Genomic DNA, 27500 nt, shown 5'->3' on the forward strand with positions numbered 1-27500 from the left:
AGTCTCCTGTTCTGTAACGTGCCGGTATTTGTATCTTGATTCCCAGCAACAAGGTCTGTCTTTATGGAATGAGATTCTCTAGGGAGAAAGGAAATAGACTTTAAGCTCAAAGATGATGGGTCAAACATAGAAACCGGAATTAAAACGATGCAATGATTGAGTTCTAGACGCCAGGGTTAAGGGTTGGGTTCTGTTGTTCCGAAAGACATGCTGAGGTCCTGACCTGCAGCTCCTCAGAATCTGAGCTCATTTGGAAATAGGGTCATTGAAGAAGCTATTAGTGAAGATGAGGTCGTACCATCCAACCACCTAATATGACTGGTTTCCTTATGAGATAGAAGGCCGTGTGAACACGCAGACACAGAAGAGGAGCCCCATGAGGATGGAGGCAGAGACAGGAGGGACGCAGCCACCTGCCCAGGGACGCCTGGAGCCCCAGACGCCGCAAGCGGCAGGGAGGACCCTCCCCTGGAGTCTGGGAAGGGAGCACAGCCCTGAAACGCTTTTTGAATCTGTAGCATCTGGAACTGTCAGACCGTAGGTTTGAGTTCCTTCAAGCCACTTGGGTTGTGATATATTGTTAGAGCAGCCCTACGGAAGGAAGGAAGGAAGGTAGCCTGAGATACCTAAACTCTCCATCTTGGGGTGTAGTGGTTCCAAAGACAGCTGAGGCAAGGTCTCCCATCCCATGAGTGGCCATGAGATTCTTGCAGGTCCCCCGTTTCCCCTACTTTGAATCACGGCTGCCCCTTCTGGATGTCTGGCATCTCTGGATTGCAGCTTTGGGGTGTTGTGCATGCTCTGGACTGAGGCTGTACGTCCACTTTGTCGCTCTCGGCATAGGATCGATACCTTGGCAGGAAGCGCACCCTGCAGGATGTGGGGATGAAGCACCCCCACGGGGGAGCAGAGTCAGCCATCCCTGCTCCTCCGCGGAGCCCCGGCCCCGGCTGAACCTCTCACCAAATGCGGCCACCTGAGTGCAACCGGGCGAGGCCAGGAGGGAAACCAGCAGGCCCACATGCATGTTCATGACAAACAGCAAAACGTAGTCCTAAGGCACCACACTCTGAGGACAGTTGAGGACCGTGGGCCAAGAATCATCATTTTCAATGCTGTTGGATAGCTCTTTCATAGAAACCAGCCCACTGCTGGGTTTATTTTTATTTATTTATTTATTTATTTATTTATTTATTTATTTATTTATTTATTGTCCTTTTGAGGTCCTTCGCTGTCTTTGTAAGATTGTTTCCCATTTTCTTTTCCTCTCCTCTTCTTTCTACACGTTTCTGTTCCATGTTTTCCTTCCCTTCCCTCTCCGTCTCCTTCTCTCCTTCCCTCCTTCTCATGTCCAGACTCCTACGTAAGTAGCTGGAAGTACCTGGCACAGCCACCATCAGTACCAGCAGGTGCAAGATGAACCAGCCTAGCTGCAGAACCCAACGCTGGGATTCACCGCACGCAGCACATCACAAGACAGGAAAACTAAACAACATCAGACAGGATATTAACAATTCCGAGGGGGGAGCTGGGGATGCAGCCCCCAACCTGACGAGGTCAGCCTGAAACACAAAGGTGCGTCATTGGAACTCATGCTGTTTAACTGAGCCCCAAACAGCAACCAAGTCCTGAGAGCTGAGGTCTGAGAGCCAGGGAGTGAGCAGGAATTACTAAAAGCCCTTCCACGCAGGACTCTAAGTCCATGATGAGAGAGAACGAACAATGATGAGCTAGAGGCTGCCGGAGCTCAGGAGGCCTGCCATCCTGCTGCACTCACCAGACATAACTGTGCCAATCGGAATATTGAACCAGGGCTTTGTGCTGATACAAATTGCTTCCTCAGATTTTTTTTTTCTCCGTAACACATATACTTGGTTTTGCATGTGTCTGTTCTTTTAATTTCCAAAATACTTTGGGAGCATCTGCATAATCATCACTGGTTGGATCCATTTGTGTTCCAGATTTGTTTAAAATATGCTTTTGACTTCACAACCAGCTGAGTCATCTTACGGTGCTGATGCATAATCAAACTTCTTGATCCAATTTGATTTGAATAGCAATCAAACTTCTTGATCCAATTTGATTTGAATATCTTGATTTTTTTTTTACTTATACTTCACTTCATTTTTACATTATTTCCATAAGGAGGATGGTTGAAGTAACTTCTTTTTTTTTTCCTTGGGAGAAATGTCCATCCTATGAGTACCTCAGTTATCACGGAACTCTTAACTTCCACGTACACATTATTTCTTTGTTTTATTTTATCTATTTATCTATCATCCATCCATCCCTATATCTATTTATCCATCCATCCATCCATCCATCCATCCATCCCTCATATCCATCTATCATCCAATCCTCCCCATATCTATCTATCCATCCATCCATCATCTACATCCATCCATGTTTGTCTATATATCATCCATCCATCCCTACATCTTTTTATCTATCCATCATATATCTATCCATCCTATCTATCTATCTATCTATCTATCATCCATCCACCTATCCCTGTATCTATCCATCCACCTATATCCATCCATCATCTCTCTTTTTCTCGAAATCTCAAAATTTATTTTTCTTCCTATCTTTATGACTGACACTCAACATTAGTGTGGAAAAGCCACCACTGGTAAATTCCACGCATCGTAAAGGCAGACACACAGAAAGCAGAAAACTGTTTCCTGTTTTTTTGTTTTGTTTTGTTTTAAATTTTTATTCCTTACATGTCTGTAAATCTTCTACTGAACCGGACAGAGAAACACGTAGGAGTCTTTCACACAGACACCATGTAAATCTGTTACATGTTAATAAGCTGCCATACTTCAGATTGTGCATATATATTACACACTTTTCTTTATATAGAGGTGTCATATTATCATAAACATAAATATATGTTATCTAAATATATCACATCAATATGTATTGATCAGAGGGAGATGGATCCTCAGCTACTAGCCCCTCCTTTCCTATCATTTTCTAGAAATAATCACCATGATGAATTTTATGTCTACATATCATGCTTCATTTTATCCAAAATGAACTGGATTTATTTAAGTTAAAATGAAGTCTGCAGAGTTCTAGAAAATTATAGACTACCTACAGTATGCATCCAGAGGCCTTTCAAAACTCTACTGTAGTTACTGCATTTGAATATTGGCTTTAGGTTACTACCCAAAATGTGTGCCTGATTTTCATTAATTTCTTTTGAAAGAGTGCAAGTAACAAGGGTAAAGCGTGCTTATATTTTTCATAAATCAAGCCCACGCTATGTGAAAAAAAAAATCTGGAAATCTTAGATTTGCAATTAAAGTTTCAGACACAGTTTGCCCGGTTTTATAATTTTGAAAAATAGAGAAATTGGGATTGTTTCCTCTGTCTTAGAAATATCTGCTCCTCCATAATTAGCGACCATGCATTGTATTTAGTGTCTGAGAGTTTGACTATGTTTATTTGAAGTTTTAATGAAAATTTATGAGGAACCAAATTAACTTAGTTTCACAGTGGTTAAAGTGTAATGCCGCCTGTGGAGGGATGCACAGATTAAATAAAATAATCAATTCTAGGCTGATGATGGTATGATTTCAAATTCTAAGTAAATTTAAAGGTTTTATATACATATATATCTCCATCAGGAACACAGTCAAAATCAATTGTGAGAAGATGGTCAGTAAAATATAATGAGGCAGAAAATTGAAATGAAAAATGCTGAAGGGATTCTAAAATATTAATGGAAATGCTCTTAGATGGAGTTGCTTAACTATAAACGGAAAAAGCTAAGGAGAATCTGATTAGCTGTTTCTTAATTAAATATTTACTTTGCTCAGCAATCTCATCTCATTTTTACACAGATACAGAGCACGCTTGCTAGAATGGAGCCGATTAGCTGTGAAGACGCTTTCTGGTGACACACGACATGGCTACGGAATCTAAGGCACTGGGAAATATTTGGATGTGCAACCTCGAGCATCACTGGAGGCTCACTTTTCATTCACATATTAAAAACCAGCAGGGCCCACCGTGAGTGGCTGGCACTGGATTCAAATCTGCACATACCAAATGAATCAGATGTACCCGCCTTCCCACAAAACGCAGGTTTAGTAGGAAAAGCGTGTGTGTCAATTAATGTCTTGAAAGTATCATGTAAACTACTATGACCTGAAACGAATGTGACATTGTGTGTCAACTATACCTCAACTAACCAGAAAATTACTATGATCCAGACAAAGAAAGGTTTACTGGTCACGAGAATGAGGAACTTTTTGAGTGGATAGTCGAAAAACATTTACTCAAGTATAATTTAGATACCAAAACATGACGAGTGAAGATCTGGCAGGGAAATTCAATGAAGCAAGAATGAATTATCATGCTTTGTGCAGAATATGTTCTTATCTCCACCTAAATACAAGTAGCTACTATGTGGTCAAATCTGTTCTGTGAAGAACTTTCACTTTTTGAGACCTACAACTAACCTAAATAGGTATCAAGGTAATAGATTTGCATACTGTACGTTTTTTCAATATCTTTTTCACCATTTCAATATTGTAAGATAAGTCTGCAGGGTTTGGCAAGAATTGAACTGTTTCTCGTGTTCCTGACATTTGATATATAATTTAAGAGGTTCTGTTTACCTTGGTTAATCCTCTCTCTCTCTTTTTTTTTAGTCGGTAAAACAACTTTAATATTTACTTCTTTTCTTTTCTTGTAGCAGCTTTATCGAGGTTTACCTGATGTATGACAATTCCTGCACAGGTTTGGTACATATACTTACTTTGATGAGTACAGACCTATGGTTCCACCAGGATAGCATCACCACAATCCAAGTAAACACATCCATCGCCTCCAAAAGCTTCCTACTGTCTTTGTGTGGGTTAGTGAGAATACTTCATGTGAGATCTATCCTCTTCACCAACTTTTAAGTGATTGTGTTAACAGTAAGGACCACACTGTATTGCAATCTCTAGAATTCATGTAATTGGTGTATCTCTAGAACTTATCACTGAACATTTATACCCATCGAGCGACAAGCCCCAGGAATAGTCACCTGGCTTGTGACTCAGGGAATCCTGCTGCCAGGCGTTGAGCTGGTGACAGAACTGAACTCACCCTGGCATGACACAGATAACCTGGGGATAGAGCAGTCATTGCTACGATGGGCTTGGGTGGTGGCATTTCCTGCAAATGAGAATACTGGTAGACAGTCTGCCACCGGGAACCCTTCACTGGGGTTGCCATGAGGAAGGAACATAAAGAGGTAATGTTTGGCTTAAGATGGGAAGGATGAAAAAGAGGATCCAGGCAAACACTCTGGTGTGCCATTTTGGAGGCAGAGAAAGTAGCACCATGAAAGACCGAAGGTAGTAAGAACTTGGAAGATGTATCAGAAGATCTCAGTGGCTGGAGAACGGGAGAGGTAGAGGCTATGTGAACATTGGGTTTAGTCCTGAGTTCACTGCAAAGAGATTCATGGCTCTTGATAAAAGGCTCAAGTAATCATATGAACTTTTTTAAGAGGAATGTGTCACTCAAACTGTTCTGTAAAACACAAGTTAGACCATATCAAGAGTGAAAGCAGGAGAACTCTGGAGGTAACATAGAGTAGAAGTCTGCAACTTTTTCTTTTCATAAAAAAAGCCAAAGAAAAAGTAATATTTTAGGTTTTGCAGGCTATCTGATCTCTAGCAAAAATAGTCAAATCTGGAACAAGAGTGTGTCAGCAACCAGAGGCCCACAGATAATGGATGGACATGGTTGGACCATGGATGGACATGAATGGATGGTCATGGTTGGCATGCCAATAGGTCAATTTACAAAAAAAAAAAAATGCAGCTGTCTGGACTTGGTTCACAGTCTGTGGTTGACTGATCCGCTACCTAGATGATGTTGGTCATGGTGGTGGTCGTGGAGCTGAAGGGAAGGGAGTAAATTCTAGAAAAAAATTTGGAGGTAGCATCAGCAGGAAGTGAATACATCTTCCCTCCACATCTTTGATAATGTCTAGACAAGTGGAAGTCAACTGGGGGTGATTTTGCCTGTAGAGGGCATTTGTCAAAGGAAAGTGAGAGTTCAGGTCATGACAACGAGATCCGGAATGCAACCAAGGATGGCGTTCGACACACTATATTGTGCAGGACAGCTGCAGAACAGTGATCTGGTCTAACACGGTTGTAGGTTGAGGTTGAGAAATGGTGCTTGAGAGCAACGTGCATGTGACCAAGAGAACTAATTTGGTGAGGAACATTGAAATGGAGAGTCTGAGAACAGAATAAACACTGATAAAACTTAAAGAAAACTGGCAGAGGAGAAACTATAAGCAGACTAAAGAATGAAGCTCTAAAAAAAGTACACTACAAAACACTTGATTTAATTTTCTGTATTTCTTAACATCTCATGAGATCGTAGTTCTTTAATGAAGAGAACCTGGACCCACCAGAGGTAAATATTCTGCTTCTCCTTGTTGGAAGGGATCCAAGTAGACAAAATCCCTGTTGTGGGGTGGATTTGATCATATACAGAAAGAGCCTGATGAAAAGAAGCCACTCTTTTCCTTATAAGTAGGAGGAGACTCACACATGATGGACGTACTTCTGTGGAGTCCTTAAGTCATTCTGCTAAAGGGGATACAACCTATAATGGCAACCAATCCATCACCTCAAATGGATCTGTCCAACCCCATATCGATAAACTTGCTAACATGTCTTTTAATTACGCCCCATGACTTAGCTGTTTCCTGCAAGCAAATACTTCTCAGAAACACATGTTTGTTAACTATGTCAAATGAATGCACTCTCCAAGACATTAAGTAGATGCGTGTCCATTCTTAGAGTCTCAAATGTTTACAATACAAACAAATGCTATTTATAAAGTTGACTTTGTGACACTTCCTACTTTGTTTTTAATGAAAAATGCGATCTTATAATCTAAGAATGGATAATGACTCAGGGAACATTTGGCCAATGCTGTGTATATGACATACTTCTCATATTTGCTGCTGGAGATGATGATGGTGCATGTGTGTGAGTGTGTGTGGGTAATGGGGAACATATTCACCAGAAAAACTTAAGAAAAAAATAAAATGATGATGAAAAATAAAATAATAGAGACTGGTACTATTTTTGTACTCCTTGATTTCATTGTTAGTACTGTGGGGTCTAAGAATTACTGCTGAAATATCTATAAATTTTTATGTAAATTCCACAAAGCTGGGAGTGTTTTAGAATCAGTATTACCTAGTGAGGGAAAGTCACTTATGGTTTGTAACTAGAAGAAAACCATTAGCTATTTAGACTTGCCACCTTGAAGGAAACAATCCACGAAACTAAAAGGCAACCAATAGAATAGCAGAAAATATTTGCAAATGACATATCTGATACAATGTTAGTATCCAAAATCTGAAAAGAAGGTATCAAGCTCAACACCCAAAAAAACCCAAATAATCCAGTCAAGAAATGGGCAGAAGACGTGAAGAGACACTTTTTCCAAAAAAGATATACATATATGGCCAATGGACACGTGAAAAGATGCTCCACACCGTTCATCATCAGGCAAACACAAATCAAAACTACGATGCGATATCACCTCACACCTGCCAGAATGGATAAAATTGACAACACGGGAAACAACAGGTTTAGATGAGGATGTGGAGAAAGGGGAAATTTTTACACTGTTGGTGGGAATGCAAACTGGGTGGGAGTGCAGCCACTCTGGTAAACAGGATGGAGGCTCCTATTCCAATTGAAAATAGATCTAACTTAAGATCTGGCAATTGGAATAATGTATCCAAAGGGTACAAAGATACTGATTTGAAAGGGTACATGCACCTCTGTGCTTACAGAAGCATTATCAACAATAGTCATCTTAAAGAATTGACACTTAAAATGTCCTGTCTCAAAAATAAATAAATAAATAAATAAATAAATAAATAACCAAATAAATAAATAAAATGTCCTGTCTCGTTCACCTTTCCTTCTTTCTGGGGCCAAATATCATTTTACTCTGTGGAAATAACTAACCCTTTTCTCTCAATCTTTTGGTATAAAGCTTGTTTGGCCCCCTGTGTATGTAGCATCAGGGTCTTTTTTTGCTTTTTCTGCAAACTTTAGCAGAGAAACAAACATTCCTATTGGAGAGATCCCTGTAGGGCTTGATTATCTTCCCCTGCGCACACTGCAAATCAGATGATGTACCAGTCTTTGGATGAACACACAAAAAAGACCATTCTTTCAAAACCGATACAGTAGAAAAGATAGCAACCTTCTTCAAAGAGCAGTTTTCACAGAGATCTTCGGTAAAATCTAGTATCATACTATTCATATGTGAGGAAATATATTTGAAATTAAATATTTATTACTTAAAAGTTAGATAAACTTGTTTTAGAAACTAGGAAAACATAGGAAACTCAGAGAAAAGAAAACTTAACTCACCACCTAGAGAAAAGTATTGTTACTATTATTTAATATGCTCCCATTGTTTCCATAGATACGTAGATGATAGATAGGTAAATGACTAATCAGTGATAGTAGACAGATAGATACAATGGATGGATAGACACGTATGATGGATAGATAGGTAAGTAGATATGATGGGTTGACAGATGGACAGTTGAATACGTAGATATGTTGGATGGATAGATATGATGGGTGGATAGATAGATCGATAGAACGGATGGATAGATAGATTGATAGATTGATTGATAGATATGATGGGTGAGTGGATGGATAGATAGATAGCATGGATGAATGTATAGGTAGATAAATAGATGATAGATAGATAGATAGATAGATAGATAGATAGATAGATAGATAAATATGATGGGTGGGTAGATAGATCGATAGAATGGATGAATGGATAGATAGATGATAGATGATAGATAGATACGATGGTTGGATAAACAGGTATGATGGATGGATAGATAGGTGGGTAGATATGATGGGTGGACAGATGGACAGTTGAATAGATAGATATGATGGATTGATAGATATGGGTGGATGGATAGATACATAGATATGATGGATGGATAGATTGATAGAATGGATGAATGGATAGATAAATAGATAGATGATAGATAGATAGATAGATAGATAGATAGATATGATAGGTGGATAGATAGATCGATAGCATGGACGAATGGATAGGTAGATGATAGATTCGATGGGTGAATGGATGGTTGAATAAATAGATGGATGATAGAGAGACATGCATGTGAGCATAAATGTATACATATTAAATATATAATGTGTGAATGTTCAAAAACATTAAAAATTATATACATCTATACTTTTGTATATATAAAGTATCATACTCTGCATTCTCTGTTTAACCTGACTTGCCCACTTCTACATCTTTTATTTTAAACGAGATGATTTTTTTTCCTGTTAAAGCTTACCAGAGAAAGTGTTTAAGAGAAGATTTCTTTATTGATGGGCAAAGAGAAATGGTTTTGAGTAAAATAAAAGCACTATCAAGCAGTCCAACTGCATTAACCCTTCTTTTTTGGCAAAATCCCTATTTTTTTCAGTTATTTGCTTTCTACAAGTGGTTCTTGGAAAATGCCGTGGCCTTTGGTTTCACAGTGAAAATGGGGACAAATGGCATCATTTGAGAAGCTGAAATAGTATTTTCAATTCTATGATGGAGCAGGTGATGAAGATGCCCGGAACATCGTCTGATACATACAAAGGAACCATTCACATATAAGAAAAACTCAATAATTTCCAATCAATAAAGATGCTCAAAATCCCCAAATCTAGAGGCAGAATTTCTGCAATATTTACAAGGGAAAGCATGTTAACAGGCATAACACATACAGGAATCACGTTGATCTTTTAAAGAAAAAATATCAATAGGAAATGAATCTGAAGACATTCATAGACGTCTCCTAGAAAAAGAAGAAAAAAAGTGGCCCAACAAGAGAGGAAAAAGGAAAAAAAGAGAGAGAGAGAGAGAGAGAGAGAGAGGAAAAAGCTTGTCATCTTCAATAGGAATTGGGAAAAGAATACAGTAAGAGACGTGTTACGACCAGCAGATTGGAAAAATTAAACTGTCCCATGGAAACAGGTGTTTGTGAGCCATGGGATAATGGGAACACAGCGCTTTGGGGATATATATACTGATTAAATCTAGATGTGTGTATGCTCGGGCCTCGAGCACCGGCACTGCTCAGTATCGTACTTGGGACCAGACTACCCGTGGATGAAACACAGTGGGAGGTCTGGATAAGAATCTTCAAACCAGCGCTGATTTAAAAAAATAAAAATAAAAAATAGGAAGATAAAATGGAAAACAATGCCGACGTTCCAACGGAAGAGAACAGAGAAAGCTCGTTCTTTTCATACAGGGGAAATGTTGTACGTGGGTGACTGTCATTGACTTGCTAGCACGTCAAGTTGCATTTATAAGCATGGTGCTGAGTAAAAAATGCAATTGGCACAGATTTCTTATAGAACAAGGTAGATTTTTCTTTAAAGGTTTTATTTAGGGGGATCCTTGGGTGGCTCAGCGGTTGAGCACCTGCCTTTGGCCCACGGTGCGATCCTGGAGTCCGGGCATGGAGTCCCACGTCGGGCTCCCTGCATGGAGCCTGCTTCTCCCTCTGCCTGTGTCTCTGCCTCTTTCTCTCTTTCTCTCTCTATGTCTATCATGAATAAATAAATAAAATATAAAAAAATAAAGGTTTTATTTATTTATTTGAAATGGAGAGAGCGTGAGAGAGAGAGAGAGCACAAGCAAGGGGTGGGGGGGTGCAGAGGGAAATGGAGAAGCAGGCTCCCCTCTGAGCAGGGAGCTCGATTCCAGGACCCCGGGGTCATGACCTGAACCGAAGGCAGATGCTTATTAAACCACAGAGCCCCCCAGGTGTCCCCGAACAGGGTAAATTTAATACAACACACAAACTCACTGCACACATCGGGATATCATGCTCGAGGATATGTACGTACATAGAGCGATGAGAAGCAGGACCTAAGGGATGATGGACAACAATCCACTGTCTGAATTGTCGGGCAAAGGGAGCTGCTTTCTGGACTAGCCCCATGCATACGGATTGTCGCCCGGTGCTCAATTATTATTTTCGGTATCACAGGGCTAATTTGACCACCCGGATGCGTATTAGATGTGCTATACGTAATTTTACACATATAAATAGTTCAAGAATATTTAGCTGTAATGACACGGACTTTTGTCAGGTGCAAAAGTTATCGCCTTTCCTTGGCCAACGTCTTGACTTTCAGCCAAAATTACGTAACCTCCCTTCACTGTCCAGTGATTCTGACCTCTGGCGAGAGCTGAGGCCACTTCTGAGACCCCGGGGCTGTGCCTGTGCCAAGGTGGGGGAGGCGGGTCCCACAGAAGCCCAAGAATTTTGCAGAGAAACTGGAAAAAGAACATCTATTTGCACGGGATTTGCTTTTCCTCGAGCTGCATTTGCACAATGTTCTGCTGCTCCCCAGGGAAGAAGCCAAGTCCTGATGAAGATACAAAACAGAAGCAGAGATGCAATTTGAAAGGCCCCCGTATATTTTACTGGATAAACCAGCCGCATATGTGGATTTTCTGACATAGAAGTCAATGCTCTACCCCAATTTTTTTGTTTGCCCTTCACTGGTTTGAGCTTAGCGTTTCATACCTGTATGAGAAATCGCCTTAAACTGTCCTGAATATTATGTTAAACTCTCCCGGCACCATAGCAACCCGATGCTTCAGATCTTGACATGCGATCAATATCACTCAACCGGAGCAATAAGATACTTTAGACATTTTACCTACTCAATATGGCTTACTCCATAATTGATGAAATATTTCAAAACCAGCAGAAAGAATTTTAAATGTACCCTGCTGTTGGCATATTTAATAATTCATGCCGGTACTAAAGAAAAAAAAATTTCCCTCTGGGATGCCACACACACTCAGAAGGTTCCTTTCTGTGATGATAGGAAATAATCCGCGAGCATAATAATTTCAGGGTCACAGAATTCAGAACCTGATGGTGTTTAGGAAGTTGACACGTGTCGTTACAATCGTGCAAGACCTTTGCGGAGGTCACGTTCGTTAACTGATAAAACGGTGACAAAACTCAGAGAGAACGTGGGTCTTTCCTCAAGAACCCCTGCTTACTGCTTAGAAACCGTAAGTGCGTGCTCACACTGGGAACGTTCCTGTGAATAAAAGGGAATTCAATAAGAAAGAGTTGAATTTGAACATTACATGATCACATGGTAAGCAACCGTTTCCAGATTAAAACTTCAAAAAAGGGGGAAACCGTAAATTGCTGACAGCAGTGACCATGTTTCTAAGTAACTGACAGAATGGTTCGTGTGGTAACTGTGGTTACTGCTGAGCCACCCAGGCGTCCCCAGATTTCTTATAAAGGACTGGATCATGTGATTACAGAGGCTGGAAAACCTAAAATGTGCAGAGTGGTGTGGCAGGCTCACGATACAGAAGAAGTTCAAAGACCATCTGCTGAAGAATTCCCTTGTAATTACTCAGGCAGGACAGTCTTTTTGTTGTCCATGCCTTTCACTGATTAGACGAGGCCCACCCATGCTATGAAGGGCAATCTGCCATCTTAAAGTCCACCAATATATGTATGACTCTCATCCAAAAATACCTTGCAAGATGACCCATACACGTAGCCATCATATCGCATCAAACAAATCCTACTGCTGAGGTGTATTCTTGCCCATCCCGCTAATGTTGGACATGACCACATGATTCTTCTTGGCCAATGGAGGGGTATAGAGCGACACTGTGAGTTTTCCTTTTTTTAACCTATAGATTCAATGCAATTCTGATCATAGCCCAATAGGCTACAGGTAGAAGTTGGCAAGCTGATTTTAAGATTTATACGTAAAGTCAAAGGACCCGGAATATCTTTAAGAGACTTGAGAGAAAAAAAAAAAAGGACTAAAAATTTCAGGATTTAGAGTGACCGAGTTTCAGAATTACTATAGAGCAGAAGTCATGAAACAATACGGTGGCAGCATGAGGATCAATCAGTAAATTGATCAACAGAAGAGATAGATAACTCAGAAATAGATGTGCACATTTTTAAAAATTTTTTAAAGATTTTATTTATTTATTCATGAGAGACACAGAGAGAGAGGTAGAGACACAGGCAGAGGGAGAAGCAGGCTCCATGCAGGGAGCCTGACGCGGGACTCGAACCCGGGTCTCCAGGGTCACGCCCTGGGCTGAAGGCAGGTGCTCAACCGCTGAGCCACCCAGGCTGCCCCAGATGTGCACATTTTTAAAAAATTTAAACTCAAGTTAGTTAACACAGAGTGTATGATTAGTTTCAGGATCGAGTTTAGTGATTCGTCAGTTGCATACAACACCCTGCGCTCATCACATCTTGTGCCCTCCTTCATGCCCATGATCAAGTCACCCCAGTCCGCACCCACCTCCCCTCCAGCAACCCTCAGTTTGTTTCCTAGAGTTAAGAGTCTCTTATGGTTTGTCTCTCTCTGATTTTGTCTTATTGAATTTTTCCTTTTGGATTTTGTCTAAAGTGTCAAAGCAATCCACTGAGCAGAAGGTGGGGTTTGCTCCACTAATGATGCTAGAATCACGGAAATTGTGTTTATGGAAATAATAGACCTTAGCCCCTGCCTCACTTTGTAAATGGAAATGTAAAAAAAAAAAAAAAAAAAAAAAAGAGGTGGATTATAGATCTGAACATAAAAGATAGAACAAAGATTTAACTCCATGAAAAAAAAAAGAAGATTTAACTCCATGAATTGGAGAAAAGCAAATATCATAAGTCCCAGAAAATAATGACCATATGGGGCAAAGGTTGACGAGTTAGACTTTACTAAACTTAGAAAATAATCGGAGCTTTGGAAGTCAATATAAAGAAATTGAGTAGGCAAGCCACAGATAGTACAGATAGTGTGGGATGAATCTTTATAGATGTATATATACGTAGACACAAAATAATGCTACATGCACGGTGCCACGTTTTAGATTAGTATCACACGCTACACATTCTATATGCTGTATTCTATATGTAGCTATCTATATGCTGCACAATCTAGGTGGTATATATAATCTTTTTTTAAAGATTTATTTATTTATTCATGAGAGACCCAACAGAGAGGCAGAGACACAGGCAGAGGGAGAAGCAGGCTCCCTGTGGGGAGCCCGATGCGGGACTCGATCCCAGGACCCCTCAGGGGTCACGCCCTGAGCCCAAGGCAGACGCTCAACCGCTGAGCCACTCAGGCGTCCCTATATAATTTTATATATCTAATATATTAGGTGAATATAGATAGATATGAGACAGATATATTGATAGAAGATAGAAGCACAGATAGATGATAGATTACAAAGATACATAGACAATAGATTACAGAAAGCACAGTAAAAATCTGCATGGTTGAAACCAGGTGGAGTATAGAGGTCTTTACTACAGAAATGTTTCAGCTTTCTGCATGTTTACAATTTTTCATAATAAAGTATCAGTGTAGGGGCATCTGGGTGGCTCAGTCGGTTAAGCGTCTGCCTTCGGCTCAGGCTGGGTCCTGGGATGGAGCCCTACACGGGGCATCTGCTTCTGCCTCTGCCCTTACCCCCTGCTCATGCTCTCTCTGTCTCTCAAATAAATAAATATTTCTTTAAAAAAAATTAAGCATCAGGGTAAAATAATCCTACCATACTGCCAGGTAACAGCAAAAGAGCAGATTTCCTAATACATTTATCATTATCCAGCTTAATTTGGATACCAAAGCCATTGAAGGAAATTATGAAAGAGAAAAATTAGAGGCCATGGTTCTCCACAGTCATAACTGGCAAAATTCTATGCAAAACATTTTCCAGGGAATATATCTTAATATGGAATTCTAATTAAATTTTTTATTCATAATCAATCAAAATAATTCACCATTGTAACAAAGACGGAAAAATCACCATTAGAGATTTTTTTATCAATTCATGATAAACTAGAAATAAAGTCAAATTTTAAAAAATGATTGTTTCAAAGTGATCATTTCAAAAAATGATCGATAATATATATTTTAAAAATATCTGTAATAAACTGCATAGTTCAGAATAAAATATTAGAAACTTTCCTTTTGAATAGGGAGCAAGTATTCAAAAATCACAGTCTATCCAACATTCTACTAGCGGTCATTTCCTGGTTGGTTAGACAAGGAAACATTATATGACATAAAGTACAATACTTGTACTATAAATATAATCCAAGAGCAGGTTAAGGATATGGTAACATAATTAATAAATGAGTTTTGTTATGGTGTAAAGTATGAAATCAACAGGAAAAAACCATTCAGTTTTTTTTTTCTGAAAGAACAATAAAGGAGAAAACAAAATGTAAAAATAATGCCACTTACAATAGCATTACCATAATAATTACCTATGACAAATATATATACAATACTATGAAAGAAGACATCACAAAACAAAATGGTCATTAACAAGAGAAATTAATAAAAAGCTAAATGAATGGAGGTTTCTAATCCTACTTAAGGATTCAAATTGTCAATACTGCATAGGTTTGAGTTTTCCACCCACTGATCTATAGATTCAAAGCCATCCCAAATGACCAACCATCCATTAAATTAGTAGGGAATGTAACCAGTTAAGTTTAACATTTATATTTAACTGCAAGTAACACAAGCTAACAAAGATTTGTCTTGATGAAGACAAATGTGGGTGTGTAATGGTGTTTTCTACACCAACAATCAATTCTGCACCTTGAAAGCTGACTCTTAACGTTAGCACAGACCCTATGGGGCAGGACCTGAGCCACCCCCCCAAGACTGCTCCCCTCCTGCTTCAGAAGCCAGTTTCAAGTCTGAGTGACCCCCTTCTTCATGCATACCACCCCGCCAGCATTCCCGTGGGTTCGTTAATTGGAAGGTTTGTGAAGTCTATTATTTATGGGTTTTTATGGAGGTTCATTCCATTGGTATATTTGGCAATGTCACTGCCCATCAGCCACTGACCAATGTGAGCCACCTGTCTTCCTCTCAGGAAGTTGAGTGGTGGTGGTCAGGAGGTGAAGCTAAATATTCCAACTTTCTAATCACCTGGGTGGCCTTTATGGCAACCAGTCCCTCATCCTGAACCTATCCTGGGGTTCCCCCAAGGGTCTCCTCATTAGCCTGAGCTCAGGTATGGCTGAAAGGGGCTCAGCATGAATTTAAAAAGACGGTCTTATCACCAGAGACATTGCAAGAGTTTTAGGAGCTTTGTGCAAGAGGCTCATTGCTTTATGGGATATAAAGATACATTAAAATGAGAGTCATAAGAACATACACTGGGATCAAAATCTAGACCAATGGAACAGAATGGAGAGGGTAAACATAGGCCCATTATATGTGGATACACGATTAGCCAACTGTGTCCAGGATATGAATGTGAAATGTAAACCTGTAAGCGATCTATAACTGTACTACCCAATAAAACACCCAGGAGCCACAGACGCCAATCCAATGTCAATTAATTAAAATTAAATAAAGGGGATCCCTGGGTGGCTCAGCAGTTTAGCACCTGTCTTTGGCCCAGGGCGTGATCCTGGAGTCCTGGGATCAAGTCCCACATCGGGCTCCCTGCTTTGAGCCTGCTTCTCCCTCTGCCTGTCTCTCTCTCCTCTCTCTCTCTCTCTCTCTCTGTGTGTCTCTCATGAATAAATATATAAAATCTTAAAAAAAACTAAATAAAATGTAAATTCAGTTTCTTAGTCATTTGTGCCACATCTAATTGCTCATAGCCATTTGTAGGCAGCAAAGATCAGAACATTTCCATCATCCCAGAAAGCTGTACTGGACAGTGCTGACCTATAAAATGGTATTATAAGATATTTTTATGAGCTCAGGGTGATGTGAGACTCTAAGGAAGACCAACAAGGGCTAAATATTAGAAAAGCATTGGTAAATTAGGGGCATTCCTTTTCACAACTGCTCCTCACCAAATGTAATGATGAAGCGTGGGAAATGCAGGCATGGGATGGTGTAAGGCATGTGGAACATACGTAACCACAAAAGGGTTATAGAGACTGCCTTGAGATTGGTGAGGAAAAAGACACATGGAAAGCAAAATAACATAGTTCATGCTCAAGAATCTTATAAAACAGAGTATCTGCATAACCAGTAAACATACAAAATGGTGGTCAACCTCATCATGCACAGGAAAATATCAATTGTAATGCCGGTGAGGTCCATCAACATAGCCTCTGGAGCAGCTACAGAGAAACTATTTGACAATATCAAGGGTCATTGGAGACATTTCCTCAATTTCCACAGTTCTGACAATGGAAAGTCAACTGGAACCCAACTTTTGAAAACCAATCTGGCATTACCACACAAAGGGATGAACCAGGATTTCCATGCCTTGAGTATATAACAAATTGTAACTTGTGCATGATATATACCAGGAACTGTATACAATATATCTGCCGCAGTTGTATTTTTTGATCCTCAATATGGCTATGACTCAAAGGTGGGACGTCACAACCATAACGCTCAGGGGAGTGTTGTTTTTGCAAGGGAATACGACAAGCATGGGTGTTTGAGGGGGCTCAAGATAGATGGCAGCCGCGCTCCTAACGTCTTATTTCTTGTTTTCAGTGGAGGTTACAATGATCTCCACCTGTGTGATAAATTATCAAGGTCTATGTTTGTGTTTTGTGCCTTCTCATTGCATGTCACATTTCATGATAGATATTCACCGACAACAGAAAAGAACCATGGATTCCATAGCACAACGTGCAAATATCTCCATATGCAGTTCATCCCCACATGGTCATGGAAACGCAAAGATTATATACAAGCACTGGAGGTGTAAACACTCCTGGATCGCAAAGCACAGTTTTGCAAATAGAAGTTCTCAGTCATTGTTGTCCCTCATCCCACCCCAGCTACAACTACCCCAACGAAGAAGATCCATGGCACCTAACTCTCAACGTTTTATTTTTCTATTTCTCCAAATATTAATGGTGGAGAACGAAAGTTCTGAATGGAAATTCAAGTGTTTTGAGTTCTCGTTGGCAATGAGAAGCTACCGGCCATATGATCTTGGAAACGCTTGGGGGCATCCATAGGGATCAAGTGTACACGTCCTTAAAGTGTAATTGAGTAAAATAGTCTGTAAGACATGTTTATAGCTTTAAAGTGTATGCTTGCAATTAAATATACGACCACAATTGTGTTCAAAGACAAAAACAAGAAGGCAATATTCCCCGGACATTTATTTATAAATGCGTTTCTACTTTCCAGCAATTGCCACAAACGGAAGACGTGATGTTTGAGCATAATGTTTACAAATCCCAGAGAATTATCAGCAATGGCTTGTACTGACTGGATTGATGAGCTCAGTATTCAGAAACAGAGCACAACTATGCATGTGGACCACATAGAGGGGAATGTGTCTGCTGGGAGAAAACGAGATGAAAATGTCCACTAGTATCTTCTGTGACGCAGCTGTCATAGCCTGAGACACGTGGTGTTTCTGCATATTATGTTTTTATTTTATTTTATTTTATTTTATTATTTTATATTATATTTTATTTTTTTATTTTATTTATTTTATTATTTTATTTTATTAAGATTTTTATTTATTTATTCATGAGAGACACAGAGAGAGAGGAAGAGACACGGGCAGAAGGAGAAGCATGCTCCATGCAGGGAGCCCGACATGGGGCTCGATCCTGGGACCCCAGGATCACACCCTGGGCTGAAGGCGGCACTAAACCACTGAGCCACCGGGGCTGCCCTGTTTCTGCATTTTAAATGGACCCGTTCTCCTTATGAAGTAAGTGAAACGCAAGTACCATGACCCTGATGGAAGAGGTTCAGAAGCTAATTAAAAAGGAGCCCCATGATATTTCCTCAACATGCCAAGTACACCCTTCTGGCAAAGGAATCTTCTTAGGAGGAGGGTTTTTCACGGACTATCTCCCTAACTTAGGAAAATGCATTGTGGATTCTCCATGGAGGGCTTGCTAATTAAATGTTGATTCCACGAGAGATGGAGGCTCTGTATTTTCCACTTTAAGTCACTGCTGGTGAGCCGGCTACACTTAACCGTACAGAGTTAGTCAATAATGGAAAATTCTCTAGGATGCTGGGATGAACCCCAAGGAACAGTCCCATTCATTGAGACTTAGCCTTCTTAAGTGCTTGAGTGTATGAGACACAGGAGCACAACGCAGAAATGAAATAAAACATGGATATAGAAAAACAGGGGGATGGGCAGGCTGGACCCTCGTTGCAAGGTTTGACAAGATGGTGCCCAGCCCACATCAGTTTTGGGTCTTCCAGGACTGATGGCCCATTTTGAATTCTTGGATACCCCGAGTGGTGAATCTATATGTTTGTATCAAAATCATATTGCCCCATAAAGGAAGAAAGTTCTGGTACATGCAACGACACAGATGAGTCTTGCAAACATTACAGGGGGTGCACAAAAGGCCACAGGGTATATGGTTCCACGTGTGGGAAATGTCCAGAAGAGGTACATTTTTACAGGAAGAAAGGTGATTAGTGGGTCCAGGAGCAGGGGGAGGAGGAATGGGGATGGGGATGTAGTGCTTCAGGTAGGGAGTTTCTTTCTGGGGTGATAAAGAAGTTCGGGAACTAGATAGAGGTGATGCTTGCACAATGCTGTGAGTGCACTAAATGCCTCTTAAAAATGTGTAAGATGGTAAGTTTGATATTATATGTGTATGAAGCCACAATTAAAAAAATATATATATACACTGATATACACAGGAAAAGTAGGAGAAGATGTCCTAGTGGTTAGGGCGAGAATAAAAACTAGAAAACATGCAAATTTAAAAAATCCCAAAGATATTCTCCATTTTGACATAAAAGAGCCTCATGGTTTTTCATGTTCTCAATATCATGACTGTCCCAAATTGAACTCTTATCAATGTTATGATTGTCCCAAATTGAACTTTTATGAAATCATAATTGTCCCACAATGAACTCTTATCAATGTTATGATTCTCCCACATTGAATCCTTGTTCTGAATGCAAGGTTTGCATAGACATGGATCAATTAGGTTTTTATACTTAATGGAGAATGGTCAGCACAATAGGAGCTATTTACAAACTCCCAAGTTCCCCCTTATTTTATTTTATTTTATTTTATTTTATTTTATTTATTCATGAGAAACACAGAGACAGAGAGAGGCAGAGACACAGGCAGAGGGAGAAGCAGGCTCCATGCAGGGAGCCCTACGTGGGACTCGATCCCAGGTCTCCAAGATCATGCCCTGGGCTGAAGGCAGAGGCTTAATCGCTGAGCCACCCGGGCTGCCCCCCGAGTTCCCCTTTGATACCTATTCTCCCAGTTGCCTCCGTATGCGTGATACCCAACACAAGCTCCATGATGGTTTTATGTGATACTGAATCCACTGGGTTGCCAAGACGTCTAGTTGTGAGTTGGTATTCAGTAAGTAATTGCTATTACATACTAGGTGGATTTTCTACTAAATCATCTATATTTAGTGGATATTACTTCTCCCTTAGTCACTAACTATGGAAAAAATATCAGTATGTAGTCTTGGAAATATAGTTTTATTGATTATTCCCAATCTGGAAAATTGTTTATCCAAGACACAGAGAATTTAATATATCTACTCTGTCATTAAAATCCGTGTTGAAGACAATGATTTTGAGATTTCCAAGTATTTTATTATTTTTTATTTTTTATTTATTTATTTTTATTTATTTATTTTTTATTTTTTTAATTTATTTTTTATTTTATTTTATTTTATTTTTTATTTTTTTAAAGATTTTATTTAATTTATTTGGCAGAGAGAGAGAGAGAAAGCACAAGCAGGAGGAGTGGTACACAGAGGGAGAGGGAGAAGCAACTTTCTTGCTGAGCAGGGAGCCTGACATGGGGCTCGATCCCAGGACCCCAGGATCATGACCTGAGCCAAAGGCAGACATTTAACTGACTGAGCCATCCAGGCTCCCCAGGGACTTCCAAGTATTTTAAATGTATTTCCCTCCTATATTGCCATTACTCTTACAGATTTTTTTTTTAAATGGAAATATTGTAGGCAGGATGCTAATAGATACAATAACACCATAGGGCAGACAATATTTTCTCTGTGCATTACCACAACGCTCGGACTCCCTAACTTGGGTGTCGGACGCCTTCTCCCTCTCCTCCCGTAAAGAGTGGCTCACTTCCCAGCGTCCTTCTGAGATCTTTTTATCCAGACGTGCTGGCTCTTGGTTTCTCTAATGCTACCGTTGGAGACTTCCTGAAGTGCACAGGAAAAGGGGTGATCCCCATCCCCGGGGGGTGTCCATGTCAAGTCCTGTCCTGTCCTGTTAGACGTGAGCATTCTGGACGGACTTTCGGAGGAGGATGTTGGCTCAGCTATGAGAAATAGAGCCAATGCAGAAAGCCACTCCAGAGCTTCTCGAACCGAAGCTGTTTGTGATGCCTGCATGGCTGTAGTTGTGTTAACAAGATGATGAGCTGTGGGGATGCACAGAATACAGAGCCCTTCTGCCTACTGCCACCCCCCAACCCCCCGCTCTCTTCTCTCTTCATCTTCATGGGCAACACTGTCCTTCACCATATCTCTGTGATACGCTTTCCCCCTGTTCACCTTTCACGGGGAGACTCTACAACTATTTTAAGGCAATTCTGCTTTCAATGCCATTTCCAGCAATTTACTCAAGATGGGTACATGTGGCGATTAAGGATCTGGAACTATTTTGACCCTTGCTGTGTCTGGTCAGAACAACTGTTTCAAAGGACATTCCATTTTTTTTTTCCTCTGAAAGATCCATTTGCAGCAATTCATAAATCACAGGTTGCTTTAAGGCTACCTTTTTGGATAATAGCCTTCCTGAAATTGCATGAAAGAATATAGTATATTCATCTCTTGGGTCAAGTTCCTGCCACATGTTCAAAACTCCTGTGATTCTGCTTCTCACTTGAGCAGCATTGGAGTTTTAAGCAAGGAATAAATGATGGAGGTTCCGGTATCCTAAGTTACATTATTCTCAATTTCTTTTTTTTTTTTTTTTTTTTTTTTTTTGTAGGATGCGATACCGTAGAATCATCAATAGTTACAAAGAGTGTGTGTTTTTTAAATTTCCAAAAGAGAAAAACTCGATGCAAATAACAGAGAACTGAAACATTTGGTGTTTGAAGGGAGGAGAGCATACCGAAAAGAAACAAAACTAAAGAAATATGAAGAAAATAATCTCATTACCATCAAGCGTCTTTCTTTTCCGGAATTCTGCTTTTGGGTGAAGCAAATACCTGTCTGCAAGTCTTCCCATGCTGAGGAAGAATGAAATGAGAGTCACAGCCAAATGTTCACCTTTACCTACCAAGCTCGGTGGTATTTAAAAATGCAGAAAGTGTTTTTTCCCCTAAGTGCCGGGATTCAAATTAGTTCTGAATGGTTAACAAGAAACTCAGTACTCTTTCCCTTAGTGTTTTAATGTTACAGAAGCATTGTTACTGCAAAGAGAACTTACCTGCAACTTACACAGAATTTGCTACAATTTGGTCTTGAAAGAAATGTTTCCTTAATAAAGAACTTGAAACAGATTATCATTTTCTAAATACATAGAGTGAAATGTCTACCTGACAGCTCTGTATCAGGACCACCCCAAATAGGATGGATTTAGTTTCCAGACTAAATGGTTATCAATAGGTCTTCTCATGTACATGTGTGTCTGGAGGGTATCTGAAGTCATTGAGGTGAAAGGGGGGAACAAATCTTCATACAGACGTCTCTTGTATCTTGTCAAAATTGTCTAGCACATCTGGGCCCTGCCCACTAAACATCAGAAGAGAATCCAGTATTACTGGGTTGACCACAATGGACTGCGTGGACGTTGAAAATACTAATCATTATATGTGACTCACAGTCTCATTTTTTAGTTTGAGAAATCTTGATCCTAAAGTTTTCCTTGTATTAGTCATATTGATTAGATTTATCCAAAGAAATAGAACCAATAGGAGGCCAGATATCCATCATATCTATCCACCAATCCATCCATCCATCCATCCATCCATCCATCCATCCATCCATCCATCATCCACTTATAGATATTACTCATCCATAAAAAAGAGAATGAAATCTTGGGACATATCTATCTATCTATCTATCTATCTATCTATCTATCTATCATCTATCTATCCATCCATCCATCCATCCATCCATCCATCCATCTACCCATCCATCCATCCATCCATCCATCCATCCATCCATCTATCCATCTAGATATAGATGTTATTCACTCATAAAAAAGAATGAAATCTTGGGGCACCTCTATCTATCTGTCTCTATCATCTATCTCATAAGGAAATTGATTCATGTGATTATGGAGGCTGAGAAGTCTCAAGATCTGCAGTTGGAAAGCTGGAGAACCAGGAGATCTGATGGCATATTTCCAGTCCAAGTTCAATTCCAAAAGCAAGAGAAGGCCAATGACCAGCTTGAAGGAAGTCAGGTGGAGAGAGAGAGAGAGAGACAGAGAGAGAGAGAATGAATTCTCCCTCCACTGGGGATGTAATCTACAGCATGGGGAATATAATCAGTAAGACTGTAACAACTTTGTATGGTGACAAACAGTAACTACACTTCCCGTGGTGATGATTTTGTACTGTCTACAAATATTGAGGCACCATGTTGTACACCTGAAACTAATACAATATTCTATTTCAATAGAAATAACATAAAATAGCTACATTAACATATTTCACTAAAATTATTTAGAAAATAGTCCATTTGCCTAAATTTTTTAAAGATAAAATTGCCAGTATAATTATTTGATTCAGGAATTCTCTTAGTGGAATTTATCTTAAACCAATTAAAGAAAAAAGAATTCTAGTTGTAATAACAGTATTCATTACTTGTGCATTACTTTAATGTGTCACTATGACCCCCAAACACTTCCTTGAATAGCTTTTATGGACTATTATTATATGATAACCCCCAAAAGCCCATATGGTATGATTCTCTTATTTGTGTCTGGGAGGAACATCAAAGTATTTCTCGTCTGGCTTTGGATGTAGAAGCTGTAGTCACTTTTTGTGTGGCCTGGTATTTTGGATTATTATATGTTTTTTATTATTATTTTATTGAAAAGGATTATTTTTGTGATCCTCCATAAACAAATTACATATAATAAACTATATAAAATTTATAATTGTAAATTATTTAAACTATGTAATTAAATCTGTAATACACAGTTATGTTAATAACATTAAGACATGTATATGCTTGTAATATGTACATTATATATATATATATTACCACTGATCATGAAAACCCATCTCCTTCTTATGATTCAGCTCAGTTGCCTCAATATCTTCTCTGATTTTCACCCTAATGATTGCTGTTGCTTTTGAGTTTAGAGATAAATATTGTATATAATTTCCATAAAACCCTGGTTTACTTTGTAGCCAAATGTATACAATTCTTGCTGATAAGACATCATCAGATCCCAGCGGCCCTTCCTACTGTAACTTGAAATAAAACTGTGTTGATAAATATATATTTATGGTAGAAACTTTGAAAACATATGTGCTATGTTTGTTTTCCAGCTATGATTTACCTATTTTTTTGAAGATGTATGTGCATTGTAGGATTATTCTCTACATTGTGGACATAATTTTCTACTGATTAAAAGGATCCCTGTCTATCTACTACTCTGTGAATATAATTACTAAGGTTATTTTAGTATAATCACACTAAAACACAGACCACGTAACCATGTAATATAAATTAGAATACTGATTTGTAATGCAAATTTTCAAATTATCAGTAATTGTCTAAATTTTAAAATGTAACTAATAGATTAAATTTCTGAACATACAAAATTTCAGTCCTATATGACAAACATATAGGCCTGAAGAGGTCTAATAGATTAAATTTCTGAACGTACAAAATTTCAGTCCTATATGGCAAACACTAAATTCACATATATAACATTTTAAATTTAAATACCTAGTTCATGGAAAATGAGTATACTTGGGCCAATCATTTCAGTTTCATGGCTGGCCCTGATATTTACTGGCCGTTTCACCCTTAACGAGCAATTTGTTTTTTTCTGGGTTTTAATTCTGTGGCTATAAAACTGAGGAATGATAAAAAAAATTATTTTGTATACTTAAGGTTATGTAATGAACATATAAATTTGTGGTTTTCCTATAAAAGAATGCATATGACCTATTTTCTAATTTAAGTTGGCCATCTGCTATAAAAACTACCCTCTTCCATTTTTTGATATCTTTATTTTAGGAAAGGCAGAGCGTACAATATGTAGCATAATTCAAAAGCTAGTAAAGTATGTTGACTAGCTTAAAATTTCATTTTATGTTTGGTTATTTTGCGATGAACCTCAGAAGAGGGAAGGGAGGCATATAATTTATGAGGCAGAGATTATATGGTAGGTAAATTGCATGAACTTGTCTGCAAAGCAAATTTAATTGTATACTTTTGCGGCGATATTGACGATGTCATTTAGACACCACTTCACTGAAAGTCATTTTGCTCAAAGAAGTTAAAACAACAACAACAACAACAACAAAAAACCCAGGAGACTCTCATAAAAAACATCATCTTTGTTTGTACTCGGTTATTGGATGTTTCAGGGAAGAGCTGACATCTCATCTTTCCCGTCAGGCAGTTCATCTCTGCAGCTTCCTTTCAATCTCTGAACTCATTTGCGATAATTAATCTAACGTCCCTTTCTTTGGTGTTTTCTAAGTGTGGCTTCTCCAGGTCAAGATCGTCAAGAGCAAAGCATGTGAAAAGTCAAAAGTCAGCACACATAAATCTTCGCGTCTCATTGAAGAGGATGTTTCAAGTTGTAGAACCATGGATATACCCAAGTGTATCCACACAGGAATCCATATGCGATGTACGTGTATGCATGACTACCTATGCACACACAAGTGCACATGTGTGTTTGTGCATGGACATATATCCATGTCTGCGTGTTTTTGGTAATTAGGCTTCTTATCCCTGCATACAGGCTGTGTGTAAGAAGCTAGACAGACACATAGGAGAAATGAAAAGCCTTCCATGGAAAGCAACAACCACAGAACAACACATTTAACAGACTACTTCTCAGCAGATGGAATGTAGATGGTTCTGGTAGGAAATGGTCCTATGGAAAGGCATCTTTCTTTTTCTTTTTTTTAAAGATTTTATTTATTTACTCATGAGAGACACACAGAGGGAGGCAGAGACACAGGAGAACACTTGGGTGGTTCAGTCGGTCAAACATCTGACTATTGATTTTGGCCCAGGTCATAAGCTCAGGGTTGTAGGATGAAGCCCCAAGGGATTTGCTTGGGATTCTCTCCCCGACTCCTTCTGCCCGTCTTCTCTCTCATGCTTGCATGCAAGCTTTCTCTCTTTAAAATAAATTTTTTAAACTAAGGAATGTTACTTACTGAAAGTAGTTTGACAATTTTTTTTTTTTTTTTTTTTTTAGTTTGACAATTTTTATGTCCTCACCTGATTCAAAATGAGTGAATGTCAGCTCCCCTGGATATGTGGAATTTGAGTTGGCAGGGAATGTACATAATAGAGCTAAAATAAATATGCATGCTTCATTATCAAGCACTATTGGTTAATAAAATGAAGACGGAGTTTGAGAGAGAGACAAGGCCATGAATCTGAAAAAGGGATTAAATTCTTTCAAGGAAAGCAATTATACAGGGAAAGAGGAATTTTAAAAATCATGTCTGAATCATGGTAGGTACGAGGTTTTAAAGTTTGCTTAGTCTTCTCTCTGATGCTGTGAGGGCATCGTGGGAGCATCCTGTTGACTATGAGCATGGCTGGAACATACAAAGTGTGGCCATAGACTTGAAACCTAGTTTTGCCTGGCTTTATGAAAAGATACGGATTCGTCGGTAAGTCCTTTTAAATTATACAGAAAATGTGTGTCTGTTCAAACGTACTTTTTTGGCAGACAGAAAATTTGCAGATTCCCTTCCAAAGGCATCCTTGACCCTTGTCCCATATGAGAATAGTTGCCTACGACTTCCCACACATTTTATCTCATATAAGGAGATTGAGCAGCAGAGAATATTGAATGGGCTTAATGTTAAAACTTTTTCCAGTAAAACATCGAAACATAATGGGACTTTAAAGGTTTAGTCTGAGGCAAGGTTTTCTTATTTTTCAGGAACTCTATAATCTTCGACTCATTAAGTCAAAATAAGTCATTTTGATCAATCTTCTGTAAGAGAATGGAAGCATTAGAATTTCCCACTGTGAAACATGGTTATATTTTGCTCGATTGCTATGGTTACCCTTTGAAAAAGTCACAGGGAAATATATTAACCCTGATACTCAGTTCCACTCGCCTCTCATTGTGGCCCAGAATGTTTTCTGGCTCTCCAACCTGTTTTCAAGTTTCATAGTCTGTATTCTAGTGTGCCTTTGGAAGTCTGCATCGAGCATGTGCCAATCCAGCCCGTTATCATTCGTGTGACATGCAATGCTACCTGTGAAGGCATATGCACCATTATCAGAGCCAAAT

This window comes from Canis lupus, chromosome Y, assembly GCF_048164855.1.
Source record: "Canis lupus baileyi chromosome Y, mCanLup2.hap1, whole genome shotgun sequence".
Classification (NCBI taxonomy): domain Eukaryota; kingdom Metazoa; phylum Chordata; class Mammalia; order Carnivora; family Canidae; genus Canis; species Canis lupus.